This window comes from Physeter macrocephalus, chromosome 10 (genome assembly GCF_002837175.3).
Source record: "Physeter macrocephalus isolate SW-GA chromosome 10, ASM283717v5, whole genome shotgun sequence".
Taxonomy (NCBI): domain Eukaryota; kingdom Metazoa; phylum Chordata; class Mammalia; order Artiodactyla; family Physeteridae; genus Physeter; species Physeter macrocephalus.
Genome location: NC_041223.1, coordinates 2,506,261 through 2,515,208, shown reverse-complemented (window position 1 = coordinate 2,515,208; position 8,948 = coordinate 2,506,261).

Sequence of the window (8,948 nt, the reverse complement as noted above, 5' to 3'; positions counted from 1 at the left end):
GCAACAAAGACCCAACGCAGCCAAATAAAGAAATAAAAGTAAATTAAAAAAAAAAAAGTAAAGACAAACAGAAAAATTTCCCTAGAATTCAGAGGAAAAGAATGTAGAAATAAAAACAACTATGGGAAAAAAGAAACTATCATGGATAGTTCAGGAGGTGCAGGATGGGGATAATAAGAATTCCAGAAGCAAAAGTGAAAGGAATCGCTAATTAAAACTTCCTGTCTTGAGCTGAAGTCTCGAGCATTCAGACTGGAAGGTCTCACTCAGGTCGGGTAGCAGAGAAGAGCCGCCTCCAGTGGATGTAAAGGGGAATCCAAGTAACTTCAGAACCTCCGGGAGACATGGAGGTCCGAGGGACCAGCAGTGACAGGACCCTCAGGCTCAGGATCCTTCGGTCAGCAGGGCCTTTTTATTAAAAGTATGATTCAATATTGGTAAATTGTATAAATCGGGGTGATCTAAATATAGAAACATATGTAGATGCTGTTTCTAGGTGGTCCAAGTATGGATGTGTGAATACAGGTATGGAGATAAAAAGGCCCAGGGAAAAAGGTCATGCGATGAAGACATACACCCACTATTATGAAGGATTATCTCTGCTCATTTATTTATTTTTTGGCCGCGCTGTGCAGCTTGCAGGATTTCAGTTCCCCGACCAAGGACTGAACCCCAGGCACGGCAGTGAAAGTCTGGAATCCTAACCACTAAGCCACCAGGGAACTCCCTGAGGTGATTCTAAATGTTTTACTTACAGCTTTTTACATCTTTCACATTTTCTGTACTGCAGAATATTCCTTCTATATTGACGGAGAAAAGAAATATACATTATGTGTATTTATAAACCATACAAAACCCTCTTTGGCTTGTCAATGTCTTAAAGTCACGAAGCCAAATCCATTTAGGATAGACTAGAAGTCTGTAGTCCAAGAGAACCTGCAAATCCCAAGTGTGTTTTCATTTACCTTGCTGTTCCATCAAAGCTATTTTATCATGATAATAGGAAAAAGAAGGAAAATGCAGTCTTTAAATTAAAAGAACACAACACAGACACACATCCGCTGCTCTTACTCCAAAACCCTGCAACTAAAGACATCAAAACTGGCCGCAAGGGAGACTGACCATGACCGAGTGGCATTAGGGACACAGCCCAGCAGGAAGGACGTCTTCTCCTGATCCTTATTTCCTGTTATAGCCACTCATCAGACAAAACACACACCCTCATTCCCCAGGCTCCTCTGAGCTTTTCAGATCCCCCTTTCCCTGCATGTGGCAGGGACCCTCCCAGATGGAGGCCCTCCTGGTCCCCTGCACCCAGCGAAGCATCCAGAGCTCCCTGGAGGAGCTCAGCGTTCACAGAGACCAACGGCTACACCCCAGGGCTGAGGGGCCACAGGTGCAAACTCAGGCGCGTGTGTGCACCATGGCGGGACTAACGAACCCACAGAAAACCTGGAGGGTTTCCTACCAGAACTGGTGCTCGAGCCCGACAGCCAGGCAGACTGGAGCAGGGCAGGTCCCAGCCGAGGGGAGAGAGCAAGAGAAGACAGATCGGGGTCAAGGGCTCGGTTCATGTCTTGTGGATTAGAAATCAAGGAAGGCATAGGATGTGGGAACAGCATCTGGGGACCCGCTCAGAACCCAGGGGCTTGTATAAAGTTTATTTTAAGCTGAAGACATCTGAGATTCAACAGATGCAGAAAAAGGTCTTCTCAGAGTTTCCCTCATCAGACTAAAAGCAGAAACTTCTGAGAAATTAGGACAGCTTCCCTCTCTAGGGCAGCTTCTATTCCCAGGGGAGAAACCAAGACAAACCTACAATAAGCCCCCTCTCTGGGAGTTTTAGAGCCCTGACGAAGATGGAAAGAGCACTCATACCTTTACAGTAAAATATTATCACAAAACCTATTCATCCTTTCTAAACAAACCTGTTTGTTCTTCCCAGTGGAGCCTTTTCTTTCTCCCCCTCTTTCCTCTAGTAAGTCAGGTATCGAAGCCCCCAATTCTGATCACTCCTTAGAATGATTCATCACTGAGCACTCCACATGTATGCTTGTTGCAACTGTGAATGAGTTCTTTCTCTTCTCTTGCCAATCTGTCTTTTGTCAGTTTAATTCACAGCCCCCCAGTCAGGAACATAAGAGTATAGAGGAAAGTTCTTCCTCCCCTACACTGCATTCCACTCTCCAGGACAGCGTTGACAGCAGTTTGAAAAGGGTGGGTCTCGAGCTCGGACTAACCAGTCACAGCACAGGTCAGTCGCTCAGAACAAAACTGAGGATGAAGGCGGAAACAACCCACGAGTTGGGAAGAATCAGTTTCCCTGATCACAGGCGCCGCTGTGGCATCTCCGTGCACTCGGAGCCCCGCGGCACCTCTGTGTACTGGGGAGGGGCACAGGCAGGTGGAGCTCCCAGAACCACCTCCCCATCCAGGAGGCTACGTGAACGGAGTGGAGATCAAACTGTTGGCTAGATAGAATTGTGGGTGGCTCGTCTATTTCCAATCAGCCACGCGGTCTCTGTGTCTATCGCAGGGTAGCTCATACTGCTGAGCGCTGAGGTGTGCTTGCCAGCCTTCAGAGCATCACTTCACTGGCCTAACGGAGTTGACGGTTATCTCATGTTATCTCCGGCAGGCAGGTCCGCCACCACCTGAAATTCAAGCCTATGACAGCTGCACAAACCTCTGCGCGTGTGTGTGAGCTCCTCACCACTAAACGCAGGCGACTCTGGTATTAGGATTCAGTCCCCACCTCCGAATCATCCCCCGTTTGATGCAGGCGGTCACCTGCAGGGCTCTCCCAGAGGCTGTGCTCAGACCTGACTGCCCAGCACTCCGGGGAGATCTCCTCCTCGGTGGTCCTCAGACCCAGTAAGTGTGCGTGCAAAGACCTTCTTAGGGGCACGTGGCCTAAATACTTTTAAAGCAGTTGTGTATGATTTCCAGATCCTCAACTCTTTTCTAAAAGTTATGTAAGAACTCCTCCGGCCAGTTCCCCCTTTCCACCTGCCCCTTCACAATCTCTGCTTCCACTTTTCAGAATAAAGGTACACCTCTCATCCCTCCCCAAACCTTCCTCTGGGGGATGGAAACCTCCTCTGAGTGTGGACAGAGCTCCTGTTTGAAACACGAGTAGCTGACTGCACTCGGATGACCAAAGAACCAATCTTCTAGCAAGTCTGACAGTTTCCAATTCTTTACTTTCAACAAATTTGAAGGAGAATTTATTCAAATTTTCAGCTGATAAGAGCTTTAGAAATCATCTTTTGTAATAATCACAAGGTGATTTTTGGCATCCAGCTTGGAAGGAGCTCGAAAAAAATTCTGACATTATTATATCAAATCTTCTTCCTTTTCCATCTTTCACTTCTATTTATGTGACCACGTGGCCTCAGCTCACAAGAATGAAAACGAGAGAAAATACTGATGGCTTGGTTCTTCTCACTGTGGCAGCTCTCTGTGGATACATGAACCCGGGGTGCTGTCCTTGTCACTCACATACTCTGAATTTCCCATCATTTTACTTGTTATATTTAATAATCATCAAGTTAAAATATTTTATTTTAATCAACTGTATACCAATAACTATAATAATTCAAAAGAAACTTGAGTCTTGTGGTTACAGAAAATTAAATTTAAAAATCAATTTCAATTTATGAACAGACTTTTTTCTGCCAGAATATGAGGAATAAAAGACTTTTTAGCAAATATCCATGTATATCACATTAGGATAAATTTCTAAGCGGCAAGTGGGGTGGAAATCTGAATTCAAGGAGAAAAAGGAGTCACAAAACATTTTTGCCTGTTTAGAGAAAAGCATTTTCATGTATTTTTTCAGAAGAATCACGGTAGGTTATCAAATTGCTACAGCATTTAGATTCCAGGGGAAACGCTTAAGAGTGTTGCAATTGTTTTATTTGGAAATACGAACGTTTTTAAATGTCAGAAGATATCCCCTTTGTAACTAACAAAACTTACTGTTAGATACAACTTTTAAAAGGGTTGTCTGCGGGCCCCTCCTCTCACGCCCAGCTAGGGAGACCCCTCTGTCTGGTGCGGGATTTGCAAAATCGCAGCTCCACTGGGATTAGGGGCCCCACAAGACCAAAAGAGAACCCTCAGAATGGGAGAAAATATTTGCAAATGAAACAACTGACAAAGGATTAATCGCCAAGATTTGCAAGCAGCTCACGCAGCTCAATAACAAAAAAACAAACAACCCAATCCAAAAATGGGCAGAAGACCTAAATAGACATTTCTCCAAAGAAGATATACAGATTGCCAACAAACACATGAAAGAATGCACAAGTATCACCTCACACCAGTCAGAATGGCCATCATCAAAAAATCTACAAACAATAAATGCCGGAGAGGGTGTGGAGGAAAGGGAACCTTCTTGCACTATTGGTGGGAACGTAAATTGATACAGCCACTATGGAGAACAGTATGGAGGTTCCTTAAAAAACTAAAAATAGAACCACCATACGGCCCAGCAATCCCACTACTGAGCATATACCCTGGGGTGGGATAGGGAGGGTGGGAGGGAGGGAGACGTAAGAGGGAAGAGATATGGGAACATATGTATATGTATAACTGATTCACTTTGTTATACAGAAGAAACTAACACATCATTGTAAACCCATTATACTCCAATAAAGATGTTAAAAAAAAAAAATCAGGCACTTGTTTTGCTTCTAGCAGTCTGGCAGTCTCTGATGTGATGAACTCGTTTAAATCCTGGAAAACATTTGTTTCAATTAGGACAACTCCTCAGGAATTCTAGAAAAATATTTTAAGTCAGTGATTCATCTGAGTCCCAGATAGGAGTACATACACTCTGGTGGAATTAGGCCCACAGAGTAGGAGTCCGGAAAAAAGGTTTTCGGTGACTCGGACACATTTGTGGCAGTGTCTGCCCTCAGCCCTCCCAGAACACAGGCAGGGGAGGAGAGGCAGCCCAGCTCCTGACACGGTCCACCTGCAGGTCCTGGTCCCCTGCTAAATCAGGAGCTGTGAGCGGCTACGTTTTTTTTAAAAGGAAGGGGCTGAGAAGGGAAATGTAAACTGTAAGACGTGCTACCAGCCAAATCGCACTTGAATGTATTTGCGCAGTCAGCGTTCCTTCACCTGGGATGATTTCAAATTCCCTGCCCTTAACTTCATCCTCTGTCCCAGGGAAATATTTAACTTCATGAGAGGCACTGGAAGCGTAAGCCTTCAGCTTGCTCTTAATTGCAAAGAACATTCATAATGTAAAATAACTGACATATGATTCTTCACTTCAGCTTTTAAGCAGGAAGAATCCAGAAGGAATAAAACTTCGACCCTACCAAAGGAACTGGATACATGCCAAAAGTTTTAGATATAACAGAATTAACAGTGAAATTGAGAAATTCATGAGGTTCTCATGGACTCAATGTCTCTACAGAAGACGACAAGGAAAATAATTTAAACCGTGGAATTAGCACTTTCCTAAGTGGTTTTTCAGAAGTGTTGTCATCAGTTTTGTAATAATTTAACTGTGTATCTTTTAAGGACACTTACTGTGTGCTTTTAAAGAAATTTAAAGCATTTAAAAGGCTCTGATATGCTAGACTTATCCAGCATTATCAGAGCTATAAAAAGCGTAATTGATAAAGCTATCGATCCAAAGGTAAAACACAGAGGATCCAGAGAAAAGAGAAATGAAACAGAAGGGGCAGGGAGGAGGGGAAGTAAAGGGAAAAGAAAGGTTTATACAACTCTTAAGGAAACAAATTTTCTTTTTATGATTATATTCAACTTTCAAACTCTAAAAATATTTTATATTAAAAATGTTTCACATACATATATTCACACATAATTTTAAATCAATGAGTATATTTGATTGCCAAAAATTTAATATTTTGAGAAATCAAATTTGTTCAATTTATGTTTTATCACTTATTAGTTGTGTAAATAGTTTATAACCGATTAAAGGAAAAGGATTAGGAGGAATAATTATTTCATAGTCTTAAAGGAGTGCAATTTCACAAAGCCAGGGTAGGGTTTGGGGGAGGCGGTTTTCAGGAAATGTTTTTTTAAAATCCCTCCCTAGACCTCAGCAAACACAGAAGAGAAGTGAATTACTTCCAGCTAGTTGTAGGGACACTTTACTTTAACTTATTCACAAAAAAAAAAAAAAAAAAAAAAAAAGAAAGAAAGAAAAGAAAAACAGGCTAGATAATAAAATAAGATTTTAAAATAAGACCCAGTCTTAGATTTTGGAGGGTCTTAAGTGCTTAAAATAAGGTAGAATTCTGACACCAGGAGATGGGGACAGTCCCACAGCAGAGCCACCACCTCTGCTGGGTCATGCCAGGTGCCAGGCACCGGAGTGGATGTTTTTAGGTCACCTTCTCGGGGGGGGGGGTGTTACAGCAGGCGCCCCCAACCCCCAGATGGAGAAACTGAGGCACGGGGATTGGGAGCACTAACCAGGTGCGCCCAGCCCACCACTGACCCAGAAGATTCCCTGGACTAATAACATCAGAGCAAAGTTTAACCAGTGGTTGGAAGCTTTACTAAGAAACAGAGAAAATTAGACAAGCCACCTCATTAATAAAAACAAAATAATTTATTCATATGTAACCATAAGGTTAAACTGCTACTTAAATTATAGTTACTACTATTAAAGTGGTCATCTCTGTGATCAATTGATAAACAGTACCTAACAGGTTTATAAAATGATGAAATGAGACCAAGTAGAACAACTTTTAAAACCTACACTGACTGTATGTCATTTCTTTTAACCAATGCTCCTTAAATACTGGGTATTAAATCTGTCTCTTTGGCCCTGAGGTTTTGTACAGACTAATTAATTAGGGCCTTAAAAAGAGGATGTCCAGAAATGGGACCCAGAAATTACTGTACAGTTTGACTACATGTCCTCCAAAAGGAAAATCAAAAGTATTTGAGAAATGAAGCTTCCACTGGTGAAAGTGCAGGAGGAGCACTGAATGGTTTATCAAGCCCCCTGGGTGCTACCTGCACAGCTAAAATGTGTTCACATTTGCAGTGTAACTGCACCGAAAGGTGGTAAGTGCACCCTTGCCCACAGTTCACAAACGCTCCACCAGGATGCCGAGATGCAGACTCAAGTGTCAAGTAACAGCCCTTCTATTTCAGGCGTGGATCAACATAAAGAAAGGTGAAGTCAGGGACTTCCCTGGCGGTCCAGTGGTAAAGAATCCACCTTCCAATGCAGGGGACGTGGGTTCAATCCCTGGTCGGGGAACTAAGATCCCACATGCCGCAGGGCAACTAAGCCCAAGCGCCACAACTACTGAGCTCGCGCCCCTCAACAAGAGAGCCTGCATGCCGCAAAGTACAGAGCCCACGCGCTCTGGAACCCGCGCACCACAACTACAGAGCCCACGCGCCCTGGAGCCCACCCACCACAACTAGAGAGAAGCCCGCGCACCGCCAACGAAGAGCCCACCTGCCTCAACGAAGATCCCGCGTGCCGCAACTAAGACCCGATGAAGCCAAAAATAAATCAAATAAACAAATAAATAATAAAATAAATCTTAAAAAATAAAAAAGAAAGGTGAAGTCAGATTCCTAGCATCACTACATGTAATGACAGAGTCACCAAGGATCAAAGAACTAAAAGTGGAAAATTAAACTATGAGCTTGTAGAGGATGAATGAATATCCATTCTATAAAGGAGGAGTAAACTTTTGTGACTCCAGAATGGAGAAAGATGTTTAAATGAAAAAAATCCCCCAAAGCTCAAACCATAAGGCAAAAAACAAAAGTGGATTTGATAATATCGACTTTACCATGTTGATTCACTAAAGGACAGAGTTACTGTACAGTGGATATATTAGGACACGATACTTAAACTTTTAAAAACTAAGACGGGATTAACATCAAGAATAAATAAAGACAGCCTCTGCATCCAAAGAAAAAGACAAGAATGCAAACTCAGAAATGAGTGAAGAATATGAACAAGCAATTCTCCGAAGAGAAAACCCAAGTGGACGCCGAGCTCATGACGGGGCCGTTAAACTGACATTAGTTAGAGACGTGCAAATTAACTCACCGTACACGGCTTGGTGAAGCTGCACTCTGGGCAATGCCAAGCGTGGCAGAGAGGGCTCCACACACTGCAGGGGGTGCAGGCGGGCACAGCCTGGGGGTCGGGGTTCACCCAGGGAATTCCTCTCCATCAGAATATTCCATGCAAACGTCTAAGTACACCCGAAGTTGGTTCTAAAATAAGCCAGTATAACCACCAGCTGTGGGGATGCTCGTGCAGGGGAGGAAACCTCACGCTGCGTGCACGGCTGTGACCGACAGATTAGGGTGGAGGGAACGCACATCACCACGACGGTCTGGACTCGCTCCGGCGCGTGTAACAGGGCACGGTGGGCGGGTACAGGGCTCCTCCTCCACGTGCGTCTTCACAGATCGCCTAGGAGAACAGCCCCCTCACCCCGCATCGCGAAGAGCAGCGCTGGGCCGTCCCAGTGCTACACCATGGTGGGTGGGCCAGACCCAAACACTCTTCTTGGGGGGCCATCGCTCAGCTCTCCTCCACGTGCATGAACACGCCTGACCACGGGCCAACGGGGGCTTCCTAGTCAGGCTGCTCAAGGTCACAGAACAGACACCTGCCTCTATAAAATACCTGTTCCTGTTGCAAACGCAGAGAAACAGCCGTGGGAACTTCCCGATGCCTCGTGTTCTAGCTGCACCCAGGCGGCACTGATGGCATCCCAGGAGGCGTCTGTGCCGAGCAGCCAGGGGTCTGTTAAGGGCGCCACATGAAAACCCACAGCGCCAAATGCTCCTGTCGGGGGTGTTTGCACGGACTTCTGACCCCGTGAAAGCGGAACACTCTTACGGTGTGTTGAACCAACATTTACTCATTTAAAAAGATAGTTCACATGTTCAGAAATCCTTTTTTTTTTTTTTTTTTT